Raw genomic sequence first — 16,973 nt, forward strand, 5'->3', positions numbered from 1 at the left:
CATCTGAGACAAAGCAAGTCCCTTCCACCTATGAACCTGTAAAATCAAAACCAAGTTATTTACTTCCTAGATACGATGGAGGTAAAGGTACTGGGTACATACACCTACTCCAAATGGGATAAATTGGCATAACTAAGCTTCACAAGTGAACGACAAATAAAACCCTTTATGGACATGCAATTGCTGAGAGATTTCGTCACCACCAGGCCTGCCTTACAAGAGCTCCAGAAAGAAGCACTAAACATGGAAAGGAACAACCAGTACTAGCCACACCAAAAGCATACCAAATGGTAAAGACTATTGACATAATGAAGAAACTGTGTCAACTAATGGTCAAAACAACCAGCTAGCATCAAAATGGCAGGATCAAATTCACATGTAACAATATTAACCTTAAATGTAAATGGGCAAAATGCCCCAGTCAAAAGACACAGAATGACAAATTGGATAAAAAGTCAAGACCCATCAGTGTGCTGTAGTCAGGAAACTCATCTCATGTGCAAGGACACATATAGGCTCAAAATAAAGAGATGGAGGAAGATTTACCAAGCAAATCGAGAGAAAAAAAAAGCAGTAGTAGCAATCCTAGTCTCTGATAAAATGGACTTTAAGCCAATAAAGATCAAAAGAAACAAAGAAGGGCATTACATAATGGCAAAAGGATCAATGCAACAAGAAGAGCTAATGATCCTAGATATATACGCAAGCAATACAGGAACACCCAGATATATAAAGGAAGTTCTTAATGACCTACAAAGAGACTTAGACTACCGCATAATAATAGTGGGAGACTTTTCCCACTCCACTGTCAATATTAGACAGATCAATGAGACAGATCCAGGACTTAACAAGGATATCCAGGACTTGAACTCAGATCTGCATCAAGCAGACCTAATAGATATCTACAGAACTCTCCACCCCAAATCCACAGAATATACATTCTTCTCAGCACCACATCACACCTACTCTAAAATTGACCACATAATTGGAAGTAAATCACTCCTCTGCAAATGCAAAAGTACGGAAATCATAACAAACAGTCTCTCAGACCACGGTGCAATCAAATTAGAACTCAGGATTAAGAAACTAACTCAGAACCTCACAATTACATGGAAACTGAACAACTGGCTCCTGAATGTCAACTGGATAAACAATGAAATTAAGGCAGAAATAAAGATGTTCTTAGAAACCAATGAGAATGAAGACACAACGTACCAGAATCTCTGGGAAACATTTCAAGCCACATCTAGAGGGAAAATTATAGCAATAAATGGCCATACAAGACACCAGGAAAGATCTAAAACTGACACCCTATCATCAAAATTGAAAGAGCTAGAGGAGCAAGATCAAAAAAACTCAAAGGCTAGCAGAAGACAAGAAATACCAAAGATCAGAGCAGAACTGAAGGAGATAGAGACACAAAAAAACCTTCAAAAAAAAATCAATAAATCCATTAGCTGGCTTTTGAAGAGATCAACACAATAGACAGACCACTAGCCAGATTAATAAAAAAGAAAAGAGAGAAGACTCAAATAGATGCAATAAAAAACAATAAAGGGGATATCCCCATTGATTCCACATAAATACAAACTACCATCAGAGATTACTACAAACAACTCTATGCACATAAACCATTAAACCTGGAAGAAATGACTAAATTCCTGGACACTTGCACCCTCCCAAGCCTAAACCAGGAAGAAGTCAAAACCTTGAATAGACCAGCAACAAGGGCTGAAGGTGAGGCAACAATTAATAGGCTACCAACCAAAAGAAGTCCTGGTCAGATGGATTCGCAGCCAAATTCTACCAGACATTCAAAGAGGAGCTGGTAACACTCTTTCTGAAACTATTCCAAACAATACAAAAAGAGAGAATCCTTCCCAAATCATTTTATGAGACCAATGTCGTCCTGATACCAAAACTCAGCAGAGACTCAACAAAAAAAGGAAACTTCAGGCCAATATCCATGATGAACATAGACGCAAAAATCTTTGATAAAATACTGGCAAACCAATTGCAACAGCACATCCAAAAGCTTATCCATCACAACCAAGTAGGCTTTATCCTGGGAATGCAAAGCTGGTTCCACATACACAAATCCATAAACATAATGCACCACACAAACAGAATCAAAGACAAAAACACATGATTGTCTCAATAGATGCGGAGAAGGCCTTCGACAAAATTCAACAGCTCTTCATGCTAAAAACTCTCAGTACACTAGGTATCAGTGGAAGGTATCTCAAAATAATAAAAGCTATTTATGACAAACTCACAGTCAATATCATACTGAATGGGAAAAAACTGGAAGCATTCCCTTTGAAATCTGACACTAGACAAGGATGACCTCTCTCACCATTCCTATTCATTAGAAGTTCTAGCCAGAGCAATCAGGCAAGAAAAAGAAATAAATGTTATTCAGTTAGGAAAGGAGGAAGTCAAATTGTCTCTATTTGCAGGTGACATGACTCTATTTACAAAACCCCATTGTCTCAGCCTAAAATCTCCTTAAACTGATAAGGAGCTTCAGCAAAGTCTCAGGATAAAAAATCAATGTGCAAAAATCACAAGCATTTCTTTACACCAATAACAGACTAACAGAGAGCCAAATAATAAGCAAACATCCATTCACAATTACTACAAAGAGAATAAAATACCAAGGAATACAACTAATAAAGGATGTAAAGGACCTCTTCAAGGAGAACTACAAACCACTGCTGAAGGAAATAAGAGAGGACACAAACAGATGGAAAAACATTCTATGATCATGGTTAGGAAGAATCAATATTGTGAAAATGGCCATACCTCCCAAAGTAATTTATAGATTCAATGCTATCCCCATCAAACTACCACTGACCCTCTTCACAGAACTGGAAAAAACCACCTTAAACTTCATATGGAACCAGAAGAGTGACTGTATAGCAAAGATAATTCTAAGCAAAAAAGAACAAAGCCGGAGGCATCACATTACCTGACTTCAAACTAAACTACAAGGTTATAGTAATCAAAACAGCATGGTACTGACACCAAAACAGAAATATAGATGAATGGAACAGAACAGAGGCCTCAGAGGCAATGCCACACATCTACAACCATCTGATTTTTGACAAACCTGACAAAAACAAGCAATGGGGAAAGGATTCCCTGTTTAATACATGGTGTTGGGAAAACTGGCTAGGCATGGGCAGAAAGCAGAAACGACCCCTTCCTGACACCTTACACTAAAATTAACTCCAGATAGATTAAAGACTTAAATATAAGACCTAACACCATAAAAGCCCTAGAAGAAAACCTAGACAAAACCATTCAGGACATAGGCATTGGCAAGTACTTCATGACTAAAACACAACATTGCAACAGAAGCCAAAATAGACAAAAGGGATATAATTAAATTCCAGAGCTTCTGTATAGCAAAGAAACAATCATTAGAGTGAACTGGTAACCAATAGAATGGGAAAAAAAAAACTTTTGCAATCTACCCATCTGACAAAGGGTAGATCCCGAATCTACAAAGAACTAAAACAGATTTACAAGAAAAGAACAAACAAACCCATTCAAAAGTGGGCAAAGAATATGAACAGACAGTTTTCAAAAGAAGGCAAATGTGAGGCCAACAAACTTGAAAAAATGCTCATCATCACTGGTCATTAGAGAAATGCAAATCAAAACCAAATTGAGATACCATCTCATGCCAGTTAGAATAGCGATCATTAAAATATCTGGAGACAACAGATGCTGGAGAGGATGTGAAGAAATAGGAACACTTTTACACTGTTGGTGGGAGTGTAAATTAGTTCAACCATTGTGGAAGACAGTGTGGCGATTAATCAAGGATCTAGAAATAGAAACTCCATTTGACTTAGCAATCCCATTACTGGGTATATATCCAAAGGATTACAAATCATTCTATTATAAAGACACGTGCACAGGCATGTTCATTGTGGCACGGTTTACAATAGCAAAGACCTGGAACCAACCCAAATGCCCACTGATGATAGACTGGACAAGGAAAATGTGGCATATATACACCATGCAATACTATGCATCCATAAAAAATGATGAGTTTGTGTCCTTTTTAGGGACATGGATGAATCTGGAAATGAGCATTCTCAGCAATCTGACACAAGAACAGAAAACCAAACACCACGTTATCACTCACAGGCGGTTGTTGAACAATGAGAACACATGGACACATGACGGGGAGCATCACACACTGGGGTCTGTTGGGGGACTAGGGGAGGGACAGCAGGGGTTGGGGAGGCTAAGAAGGAATAACATGGGGAGAAATGCCAGATATAGTTGATGGTGGGATGGAGGCAGCAAACCACATTGCCATATATGTGGACCTATGCAACAATTCTGTATGATCTGCACATGTACCCCAGAACTTAAAGTGCAATTTTAAAAAATTGACATAAAAGGGGCTACTGGCCTCATGGAAATCCAAATTTCAACAAGGTAGTAATTAAATCTTAAAGTTCAAAAATGATCTCTTTCGGCCAGGCACAGTGGCTCATGCCTGTAATCCAAGCACTTTGGGAGGCTGAGGTGGGCGGATCACAAGGTTAAGGGATTGAGACCATCCTAGCCAACATAGTGAAACCCTGTCTCTACTAAAAACATATTTTTTTTTTTTTTGAGATGGAGTTTCGCTCTTGTTACCCAGGTTGGAGTGCAATGGCGTGATCTCGGCTCACCGCAACCTCCACCCCCTGGGTTCAGGCAATTCTCCTGCCTCAGCCTCCTGAGTAGCTGGGATTACAGGCACACGCCACCATGCCCAGCTAATTTTTTGTAATTTTTAGTAGAGACGGGGTTTCACCATGTTGACCAGGATGGTCTCGATCTGCCGACCTCGTGATCCACCCGCCTCGGCCTCCCAAAGTGCTGGGATTACAGGCTTGAGCCACCGCGCCCAGCCCTACTAAAAACATATTTAAAAAAATAGTTGAGCATGGTGGTATGCACCTGTAGTCCCCGCTACTTGGGAGGCTGAGGCAGGAGAATCACTTGAACCCAGGAGACAGATGTTTCAGTGAGCCAAAATTGTGCCACTGTACTCCAGCCTGGTGATCAGGCGAGATTCTGTCTAAAAATAAAAAATAAAAAGATCTCCGTTGACTCCATGTCTCTCAGCCAGGTCATGGTGATGCAAGAGTTGGGCTCCCATGGCCTTAGGAAACTCCATCCCTGTGGCTTTGTAGGGTATCAGCCCCCTCCTGGCTGCTTTCACAGGCTGACATTAAGTGTTTGCAGATTTTTCAGGCACATGGTACAAGCCACTGATGAATCTATCATTTTGGGTTCTGGAGGATGGTGGCCCTCTTCTAGCTCCACGGGGCAGTGCCCCAGTGGGGCTCTGTGTGGGGGCTTCAACCCCATGTTTTCCTTCCACACGTCTCTAGCAGAGGTTCTCCATGAGAGCTCCGTCCCTGCAGCAAATTTCTGCCTGAACATCTAGGCATTCCCATACAACTTCTGAAATCTAGGCAGAGGTTCCCCAACCTCAGTTCTTGACTTCTGTGCTTCTACAGGCTGAACACCACATGGAAGCCACCAAGGCTTGTGGCTTGCACTTTCTGAAGCAATTGCCTAAGCTGTGCCTTCACCCCTTTTAGCCAAGGCTAGAAATGAAGCAACTGGAATTCAGGGCACCACATTTTGAGGCTGTATACAGCAGGGGTCCCTGGGCCAGGCACAGAAAACCATTTTTACCACATAGGCCTCTGGTCCTGTGATGGGAGGGGCTGCTGTGTAGGCCTCTGACATGCCCTGGAGACATTTTCCTTATTGTCTTGGTGATTTACATTAGGCTCCTCTTTTCTTGTGCAAATTTCTGCTGTGGACTCAAATTTCTTACCAGAAAATGGGTTTTTCTTTTCTATTGCATTGTCAGGCTGCAAATTTTCCAAACTTTTATGCTCTGCTTCCTCTAGAATGCTTTGCAACTTAGAATTTTTTTTCCCAACAGCTACTCTAAATCATCTCTCTCAAGTTCAAAGTTCCACAGATCTCTGAGACAGGGGCAAAATATTAATCTCTTTGCTAAAGCATAACAGGGGCCACTTTGCTCCAGTTTCTGACAAGTTCCTCATCTCCATCTGAGACTATCTCAGCCTAGACTTCATTGTACATATCACTATCAGCATTTTGGTCAAAGACATTCAAGAAGAATTTGGTAAGTTCTAAACTTTTCCACATCTTTTTGTCTTCTGAGCCCTGCAAGTCTCTAGGAAGTTCCAAATTTTCTACTTTTTCCTGTATTCTTCTGATCCCTCCAACTGGTCCTACCTCTGTCTGTTACCCAGTTTCAAAGTTGCTTCTACATTTTGGGTGATCTTTGCAGCAGCACACCCCTACTCCAAGTACCAGTTTACTGTATTAGTCTATTCTCATGCTATTAATAAAGACATACCCAAGACTGGGTCGTTTATAAAGGAAAGAGGTTTAATTGACTCACAGTTCAACATGGCTGGGTAGGTGCATATATCTTAGAATAATGACACAAGGGGAAGCAAACATGTTCTTCTCATGGTGGCAGGACAGAGAAGTGCTGAGAAAAAGGGACAAAGCCCCATCTAAAATTCCCAGATCTCATGAGAACTCGCACACTATCATGAGAACAGCATGGGGGAAACCACCCTCATGATTTAATTACCTCTGACCAGGTCCTGCCCTTGATATATGGGAATTATTACAATTCAAGGTGAGATTTGGGTGGGCATAGAGTCAAACCATGTCAGCATGTAAAATAAAAAAATTTTAAAAGTTAATTTCTCCCAAGATACAATAAGGATACAGACATTTGGTAAATATCCCCATTTCAACTGGGAAAAATAAGTCAAAAGAAGAGGGCTACAGGTTTTGTGCAATTCTAAAACCTATCAGGGAAGTCATTAAATCTTAGAGCTTAAAAATAACTTCTTTAGACTCTGTGTCTCACTTCTATGGCACACTGGTACAAGGGGTAGATGCCCAAGGCCTTGGACAGCTCTGCCCCTCTGGCTTTCCAGGATTCAGCTCCAGTGGCTGCTCTCATGGATAGGTATTGACTGCCTGTGACTTTTCCAGGTGCATGGTGCAATCTGATGGTGGCTATATCATTCTGTGACCTGGAGGGTGGCAGCCCTCTTCTCAAAGCTCCACTAGGCAGTCTCCCAGTGGAAAATCTGTGTGGGGGCTCCAGCCCCACATTTTCCCTCTTTGGGCCTTACATGTTCTCCATGTGGGCTCTGCTCCTGCATCATGCTTCTTCATGGATACCCAGGCTTTTCTAAACATCATCTAAAATCTAGGCGGAGTCTCCCAAGCCTCAACTCTTGCACTGTGTGCACCCGCAGGCTTAATACCATGTGAAAGCCACCAAGTCATATGGCTTGGGCCCTCTGAAGCAGTGACTCCAGCTTTACCCGGTCCCCATTGAGCCATGGCTGGGGATCGAGCAGCTAAGATGCAAGGAGCTGTGTCCAGAGGCTACACAGGAAAGTGGGACTCAGGGTCTGGCTCACAAAACCTTTCTGTCCTGTTCTCCAGGCCTCCAGGCCTGTGATGGGAGGGGTTGTCTCAAAGGTCTCTGAAATGCCTTCCAGGTCCTTTCCTCATTGTCTTGGCTATCAGCATTTGCCTTCCTTTTAGTTATGGGAATTTCTGCAGCCTGCTAGAATTCCTCTCCTGAAAATGGTTTTCTTTTTTTCTACCATGTGTTCAAGCTGCTAATTTTACAAACTTTTGTGTTTTGCTTCTCTTTAAATGTAAGTTCCTGTTACACATCATTTCTTTCCTCACCCATATGAATTTGGGCTGGTTGAAGCAGCCACGCCACATCTTCAACACTTTACTGCTTAGATATTTATTCTACCACACACCATAAATTATCGCTCTCAAGTTGAAAGTTCCACAGATCCCTAGAGCAGAGGCACAATGCTGCCAGGTTCTTTGCTAATGCATAACAAAAGTCACCTTTGCTCCAGTTCCGGATTCCTCATTTCTGCCTGAGGTTTCCTCAGCCTGGACTTCATTGTCCACATTACTATCAGCATTTTGGTCAAGACTATTTAATAAATCTCTAGGAAGTTTCAAACTTTTCTTCATTTTCCTGTCTTCTGAGTCCTCCAAACTGTACCAACCTTTGTCTTTTTCCCAGTTCCAAAGCTGCTTCCACATTTTCAGGAATTTTTATAACAATGACCTACTTCTCTGGTACCAATTTTTGTATAAGTTTATTCTTGCATTGCTACAAAAATATACCTGATAGTGATAATTTATAAAGAAACAAGGTTTAATTGTCTCATGGTTCTTCAGGTTGTGTGGAAAACATAGCAGCACCGTCTCATCTTCTGTAGAGGCTTCAATAAACCCATAATCATGGCAATAGGTGAAGGGGGAAGCAGGCACATCCTACATGGATGCAGTAGGAGCAAGAGAGAGCAAGTGGGAAGCTGCTTCACACTTGAAAAGAAACAGATATTATAAGAAATCACTCACTATCATGAGAACTTACTGAGGGAGATGGTGTTAAATCATTTATGAGAAACTGTCCTGTGATCTAATCACGTTTCACCAGGCTCCACCTCCAACACTAGGAATTACAATTGAATGTGAGATTTGGGTGGGAACACAGATCCTTAGGAAGGATAAATAATTTTGACCAAGGTCAATAATTTTGTTAAGTCAAGATAAAATTCCACCTGAGTCTGACTCCAAAGACAACATTGCCTTTGGAGTGGAAAGTGGAAAGAGCTGGGTATTTCATATGTAACTTTTCCTTTATTCATTGTATTTAAGTAATCACAGTTTCTCACTTTCTAGATATGTCTATACAGAAGCTATGACAAGCATAGGACTATATGAAGCTCTCGGTGTTAAAAACTGCCAGTAACAAATAAATGAATAGCTCATAGAAATGTTGTGGTCATAGCATCGTGCTTCACAGTTATGGTTGGGAGAATAGTGGCAGTGACTGGCGAATAAATAATGGATCTTTGAAAATGGTCCTTTCCATGGTCCAACAGATTGCACAATTCACCACTGAATTCATCCAAAAGTAGAATTCAGGTTGAGGTGAGATAATACAATTTGGGGGAATTCATACATTGAAAAAAATGTATCAGGATTCCAAACAAGTCATCCATGTGTGGGGAACATATTAGATAAAGGAACAGGGTAGGGTTTTGCACTTTTTAATTATTGAAGGAAAATAAATACAAATAAATCATTAAAGGCTCTCCAATTTGTTGTTAAGGCACCAACAAGTATAGGAAATTGTAGCTGAATAAAGCTCCACATTCTACAGACATATGATGTAGTTGCCATAAAAGCATGATAAATTGTAGGCTACATGTGCAGGAGTATGAAATATGATTTAACATAGAGAAGACAGTCCTCTCATACTTTTTAAAAAATACCTTTCTTAAGTAATATTGATATACAATAAACTGAATATAGTTTTAAGAGTATGACTTGTAAATTAAAAATATGTATATACATGTGAAACTCTTAACAACGCTCAAGATAACAAGCATATCTATTATTTCCATGTAACTCCTCATACCTCTTCTAAATATTTTCCTTTCCTTTCTGCCCCTTTGTTTTCCATGCAACCATTGGTCTGCCTTTTATCATTATAGATGTATTCTCTGATTTTTTCAATAAACACATCCAGACATTCTTCCTATTCTTCTCTCTGGCTACTTTTACCCAGCAATGTTATTTTGCATTTAATCTATTCCATTGTGTCTGTAAATATCTCATCCTTTTTTATTGCTGATTTTTAATTTTTATTGTATGAATATACAATCATTTATTTATACATAAATATGTTGCTGAAAATTTATTTCTAGTTTTTGGCTATTTTAAGTAAAGCTTCTATGAACACTGATGTACAAGTCATGTATATACATATACTTTTATTTCTCTTGAATAAATATGTAAAAACGGAATACCTGAATCAGAGGTAGATATATATAACATTTTAAGAATATATCAAACTATTATAAAAAGTAATTTTGCCATTTATGTTTTTAGCAGCAGAGAATGGGATTTCCAGACACTTTACTCCCTTGCCAATATTTTTATTTTTGTTTTTAAATTGTAACTATTCTAAAAATAAAGATGCAGAGTAATTTACACATTTATCACATGTGAATGTGGCCATATTACCTTGAAGGAATTTTAAGTAAGCCCTCCAAAATAAGATATGCCATTAAAGTGAGGGGAGGAGATAGAAAACAGCCTGACCATGGTAAATGTCTTGGAGGAAATTCCATCTGCATGACATATGTGCCACCAAAATTAAGCATAGGAAGATGAGATGTGGAAAGTAATTTTGGGGAGTCTTTTAATGGGCAGTCAAGAAATTCCCCCTTTTCTCCACCTTGTTCTCCTCATTTCCATCACACCCCCATGTCCTGGAAGAAAACATCAGAAATGGTGCTTTATAATGTGTAAGCCACCCCAGGGCCATCACTGGCCAGGAGGTGTACCTGGCTGAGGAAAGTCACCTGGAGTGTGGGCTCTTCATTTTCCTGAAAAGTAGTGTATATAGGGAGGTCAGGAACCCTAGGTGAGCCCGCTGGGAGGCAGTGACATGGCTAATGTGACCAGAAAAGACAAGTGCCTAGCAGGGGTATAGAACAACTAACCGTAAACATAGTAATGAAGAAAAAGGCCCAGAGGAGATGTCAGTGTGACACAATCCAATCTAGGCTCATTCTCTTCTTCCTCATTGACTCCTCTCGTGACTCCTACCATGCAATTGCCTTTCACAAGCTCACAAACCCCCTCCTCAGCCTTCACTGTTTCACATGAAGCTTGTCTTCCCGTCTAGTCCCCACCCTCTTCCTCCAAACCAATGTTCTTCGGGGATCACCATGCTGTCTTTCCATTTACAGAATACAGCCATAAGGGTGAAAATATTTCTTTAATGGAGTTCAAGGAAAAAAAATGTTCTCAAGCAAATCCCACTCCTTCAAGAAAGCCCACAAGAGAAAGAGGGCCAACATTATTCAGCCATTACCATGAAGTGAATAAGAACTTGAATCAAAATCAGCCAAATATGAACAAAGATATCCGGAAAAGTTACAGTAATTCAAGTAATGGTCTGTACAGCCAGTAATTACTGAGCAAGGGCCAGCAGGCTCAGAAATGTCTGCGGTATCTTCAAAGGGCTTTGCTGCTGAGAAATAGTCAACTACATTGGGTCTAACCCTTACAACAGTATAGAAGGATCCTTTTCCTATAGGATGTGTGTGTATCTTTATGTGTTCCCCGGTGTTGGGGAGGGAAGAAAGCCAATAGGCACATGAGAAGGGAGAAAAGTAGCGTTCTGTAGGGTTGGGAGCCAGGCTGGCAAGTCTACAGTTAGCCAGACATTGATGGATAAGAACTGGATCAGGACCAAGCACTGAAGACAAATCTCCTCTTGAAATCTTTATCACACTGGCAAGTATAGGAACTGGATTTTTCTCAGTATGTTTGGGTAGGGGTGATATCAGGATTTAGCCTGATGGACCTTGATGATAAAATGTTTTGATGTGTGCAGGGTAATGATAACACTTCCCAATCGTCAATAAAATATTAGCAAACTGAAACCATCACCATGTCAGAAAGACAATAAACAAGAAAAAAATGGATTTGATACCAGGGAGGCAAGTATAGTTGAACACACGGAAATCAATAAATATCATCCATCACATAAACAGAATTAAGAGCACTCCCCCCAAAAGAGAAGAAATCTCACCCACAAGCCACCTACTTAATAATGGTATTTGTTGAGCCACACTACATGCTGTAAGCAACTAGCAGTCCTCAGAAGGACTAAATAATACCCTAAGAAAAGTTACTGATAGCATTCTCAAGAACTGTAATAATGGCATTTGAGACCACATATCCAACATGTATTAGGTCACTTTCTTTACAAGAAACATGGGGTAAAATGCTGACCTATTGAGGGTGGTCCAGTCAAAAACTTCAATATTATATAGGTTTATTTATACAAAATGTATAATATAGGCAAATCTATAGTCAGAAAATACATTTGTGGTTATTTATGGTTGGGGTTTGGGTGGAGGAATAGGAAGGCAATAGCTAACATGTATGTGCTGAAAATATTCTAAAATTCATAGAGTGTAGCTGAATATATCTTTGAATATACTAAACACTGTTGACTTTTACACTTTTAATGGTTAAATTTCATGAAATATAAATTATGTTTCTATAAAATGGTCTAAATAAAGAAACAGGGACAGAGAGGAACGGGAGGGAGAAAGGATAAAACGGAAGGAAAGAAGAAAGAGAGAAAGGAGGGAAGAGAGGAAGGAAGGAAAAGGGGAAGGAAGGAAGGAGGGAGGGAGGGAAGGAAGGAAGGAAGGGAGGAAGGAAGGAAGAAGGGAGGGAGGGAGGGAGAAAGGAAGGGAGGGTGGAAGGAAAGGAGGGAGGAAGGGAGGGAGAAAGGAAGGGAGGGAGGAAGGAAGGGAGGGAGGAAGGAAGGGAGAGAGGAAAGAAGAGAGGGATGAAAGAAGAGAGGAGGAAAGAGGGAGGGAGGAAGGAAAGAAGGAAGGAGGGAAGGAAGGAAGGAAGGAAGGAAGGAAGGAAGGAAGGAAGGAAGGAAGGAAGGAAGGGAGGGAGGGAGGGAGGGAGGGAGGGAGGGAGGGAGGGAGGGAGGGAGGGAGGGAGGAAGGAAGGGCGAGAGGGAGGGAGGGAGGGAGGGAGGAAGCCTGGGGTGTAACCTAAGCTAGGAACACTTTCTGGATGGTTTTCTAAGATATGTTCACACGCAGTCTTTTATCTACAGAGTCCTGAGGTCCCAGGAAATTCTCATTCAATTCCCCTTTTGTGCAGCTACACACTCTCTTCCATTGATCATTGGCATTCCTGGTCCATCTCAACTGCCAGTCATCAGTCACCAACCCCATTGATTTGCATAGCCCCAGCCTCTATAGAGGGGGTGCACTGGACACAGAGGTAAAAAATACAAGACTCCAGCAGGCATCAGACAGCTTTCAGCCCTGGGACATGGCAAGTTTACAATGAATCACTATAGTAGTCACGACTGTTGTGCACCCGAAATAATGTAGCAGAGCCAGTTATGCTCTTACCAATGGAAAGCAGGGGGTATTCTAAGGCAGGGTGAAGTCTCAGGCAGGATACTGATTAAGTCCAGTAGACCTGCCTGCCTACTCAAATCACTCTGTAACTTCCAGCTGGTAATAATGTAGAGATTTCTCAAGCTTATTCACAAAAATTGTCCTGTAGCAGTCCCATCACGACCCATATCCCTCATCATTTATCATTTTTCCTTTTGGATCTTTCTCCTCACTACACTCATCTCTTGATTCACAGCCTTGAGTGCCAGCTGGCCTTCAGCTCTCTGAACTTGAAGTTTTCTCTGTAATCTCATTCCTGGACTCTGGCTCAAGCGACCCTCCCACCTCAGCCTCCTGAGTAGCTGGGACCACAAGCCCGTATCATCTCACTGGGCTAATTTTCAAAAACTTTTGCAGAGACAGGGTCTCACCATGTTGCTCAGGATTGCCTTGAACTCCTGGTCTCAAGCAATCCTCCTACACCTAGCCCAGATTTTTAAATCATGCCCACAAGAAATCATGTTACTAAGGACATCATTGCACAAATTCAGCTTTATAAAGCTGAAGAACTAAGTCAATGTTCTTTTTAATGGAAAAATGGAGAAATACAAATTAAAACAATAATGAGACAACATCTTTATACTGGTAATTTTGATAAATAATTTGAAGATTGATAAAAAGTTAAAGTGCAAACTATTTATATACATTCATTTCTGAGAAAATGAGTATGTATAGCATTTTGAAACATAATTTCAGCAATATTTATAAAAATTTAAAATATTCATACTGACTACAGTAATCACTTTTTTCATTAATATGCATTTTTATGAGAAAGCACAGATGTCCAATAATTCATGTTTAAAGATACTGTTTTTGTTTCTATTAATCATAGCAGCAAAAGGGATATAACTTATTTGTCTATCAGATGGAGAATGATTTAGTTAATTAATTCTAAAGTATGTATATACCATACATGCTGTCATGGAAAGTTCCTGCACCCATTTTATTTAGTGCTAAGGCAATTGACAGATCAATATGTTCATAATTACTCATTTACGTTAAAAAATGTATTTTTATAGTACATCTGTTTCTGAAAAAGCTTAGAATAAGCTTTAAAACAATACACACCAGATTGTTAATTACAGATACCTGTAAAGAAGGGGCTGAATGTTGGAGCAATTTTGTAAAGTTGAGAATTGTGATTGATCCATGTTTGCCAATTATTTTGCAGTACGACTACTATCTTCACAATTAAAGTATTTAAATATTCCTCACAAAAAAAAGAATAGCCATGCTATTATTGAGTTAAAGTAACTGTGAACTGATATGGCAAGCAAAATCTGAAACTGACTGCCTTAAGACTCCAACAGTTTACTCTTGTGCAGACTTAATGTGATGTTGGTTGGCAGGGGCTCTCTGCTCTCAGGTGACCCAGGGATCCAGGCTGTTTTTATCTTGTAGCTCCACATCTCAATACGGGTTGTCATGTTTGCTGCTGAAAGGAAGAGAAAGTGTAGGAATGGCATGCTGGCTTCTGCCTAACTACAAGCAGACCACTCAGGAAAAAGGATGAATATAAGATGTGAATGAGCACTTGTAATCTCTCTCAGAACCTGTCACATAGGTGCTTAATAAAAAGCAACTATTATGACTTATAACAATCAACATTTCTTCGAGGAGTTTCTGAGAAAGTCATATTTGCTCTGAAATTCACCAAATTCTCTAAGGGCCTGCCATATGTCAAATGCTTTAACACATGGAGTCACGTCTAATTTTGAGAGGATCATGTAAATGTTAGCAGGGAGCATTTGCCCCTTTGCACTCAATAGCACTTTTCCACATAGCCCTTTGCAATAATCCCTATAATCTAAGCAGGCTGTGAGTTTTCTCCTTCTTTTTGATACATGGTTAAAACTTGAACATGTGAGTGTCTGCTACAGCTTTCATGACTGAACTTGCTTGAACACGTGTACTGATAGTATTAGTCAAACTGCAAAATAGGATTTTCCTGTGGGGTAGGTATATAGTCCAGAGGCAGTGAAAGGATGATCAATTTATTTTTATTTTAATAATAGTACTAGCATTAGTACCAATAATCTAATTTTCACCTTCTAGGATGATTTCAGGGTTTTAAGCAATTCAGCCTCAGGAAAGGTTTGCTTATGAGATGTTTGCTTCTATTGTGGCATTAAGAAAGAGAGAGAGAGATGCCCAGGTAGTACATAGGAGTATGAACTGTTTTTAGTCTCTCTAAAAAATGACTTGGTAATTGAATCAAGATATAAAATGTGCATATCTTCTGATATAAAAATTTTACTTCTGAGAATATATCCTAATGATATGCAATATATAATCCCAGAATTATGTGTACCATATAGAATATATAAACAAACTAAATAGCTATTAACAGGTAAAAATGACTGGTGGGATTTGAAGGCATGATGTCTCACAGAAAGTTCTCCACTCCCAGACATGGGTCCCTTGGCTTCCTGCCTTGGAAGCGCAGCAGCAAGCATCATGGGAAGGTGAAGAGCTTCCCCAAGGATGACCCTTCCAAGCAGGTCCACCTCACAGCCTTCCTGAGATACAAGGCTGGAATGACACATATAGTGCAGAAGTTGACAGGCCAGGATCCAAGGTGAACAAGAAGGAGGTGGTAGAGGCTGTGACCTGAGACACCACCCATGGTGGTTGTGGGCATTGTGGGCTATATGGAAACCCCTCAAGTTCTCCAGACCTTCAAGACCATCTTCGGTGAGCATATCAGTGATGAGTGCAAGAGGCATTTCTATAAGAACTGGCATAAATCTAAGAAAGACACCATACCCAGCTAATTTTTTGTATTTTAGTGGAGACAGGGTTTCACCATGTTGGCCAGGATGGTCTCAATCTCCTGACCTCGTGATCCGCCCACTTCTGCCTCTCAAAGTGCTGGTCTTACAGGTGTGAGCCACTCCTCACAGCCCCACCTTTTTTTTTTTTCTAAGTAGTCTGCTTTTTTAGGCTTTCATATTTAATGGCATGATATTTATAATAACAACTCTTTATTGTATATATTCTTAAATGTTTACACTAATAAAGAGAATAATATAATAAACCCTAAATACCTGTCATTCACTGTCAACAATCATCATGGCATGTGTTTCCATCTGTACTCATATTTTAGTCTCTTTTTATTCAAAATCGTTTTATCTGCTCTAATTCCCTTTACTTTTCCATATAAATTTTAGAATCATCTTGTCAAAATCTATAAAAATGTTGATATTTTGATTGGAATGGTGTTCAATCTACAGATTAATTTGGAGATAGTGGATATATTTACTATTTTGAATAATCTAATCTGTGAATACTCTAAGCTTCTTAATTTATTCAGGTTTACTTTTATTTCTGGAATTATGGGTTTTCAGTTTTTAGCATACACATATTTGACATGCTTTGTCAGATTCATACATCAGTATTTCCATTTTGGAATTAGTGAAAATAGTATTTCCTTTTAAAAATTTCACCTTAAATTTGTACATTGGCAGTATATAAAAATTGGGTTGATTTCTATTTGTTAACCTTGTATCCTGTGACTTTGTTTTTTACGTTTGTTATTTCTAGGTGTCATGCTGAAATTTGACCATAGGTATTTGTCTAGTGGATGTAGATCTGAAGAGGGAAGTAGCATTGTATTCCTCTAGATAGTATTCTTTAAAGCTATTTTCAAGCCAGAATAGGCCAATTTTGTGGACTCAAGGAATTTATAAAACATATGGAGGTTCAAGATTTCCAAGTGCATTTACCCAGCTGTCACTATCCCATATTCCAACATCCATCTGCTTTCCTATTAGGCCACTGATTTTGGCACAGTACATTTACCAAGAACGATAATTCATTCAACTTTCTCTA

Source organism: Callithrix jacchus, chromosome X (genome assembly GCF_049354715.1).
Source record: "Callithrix jacchus isolate 240 chromosome X, calJac240_pri, whole genome shotgun sequence".
NCBI classification, from domain to species: Eukaryota; Metazoa; Chordata; class Mammalia; order Primates; family Cebidae; genus Callithrix; species Callithrix jacchus.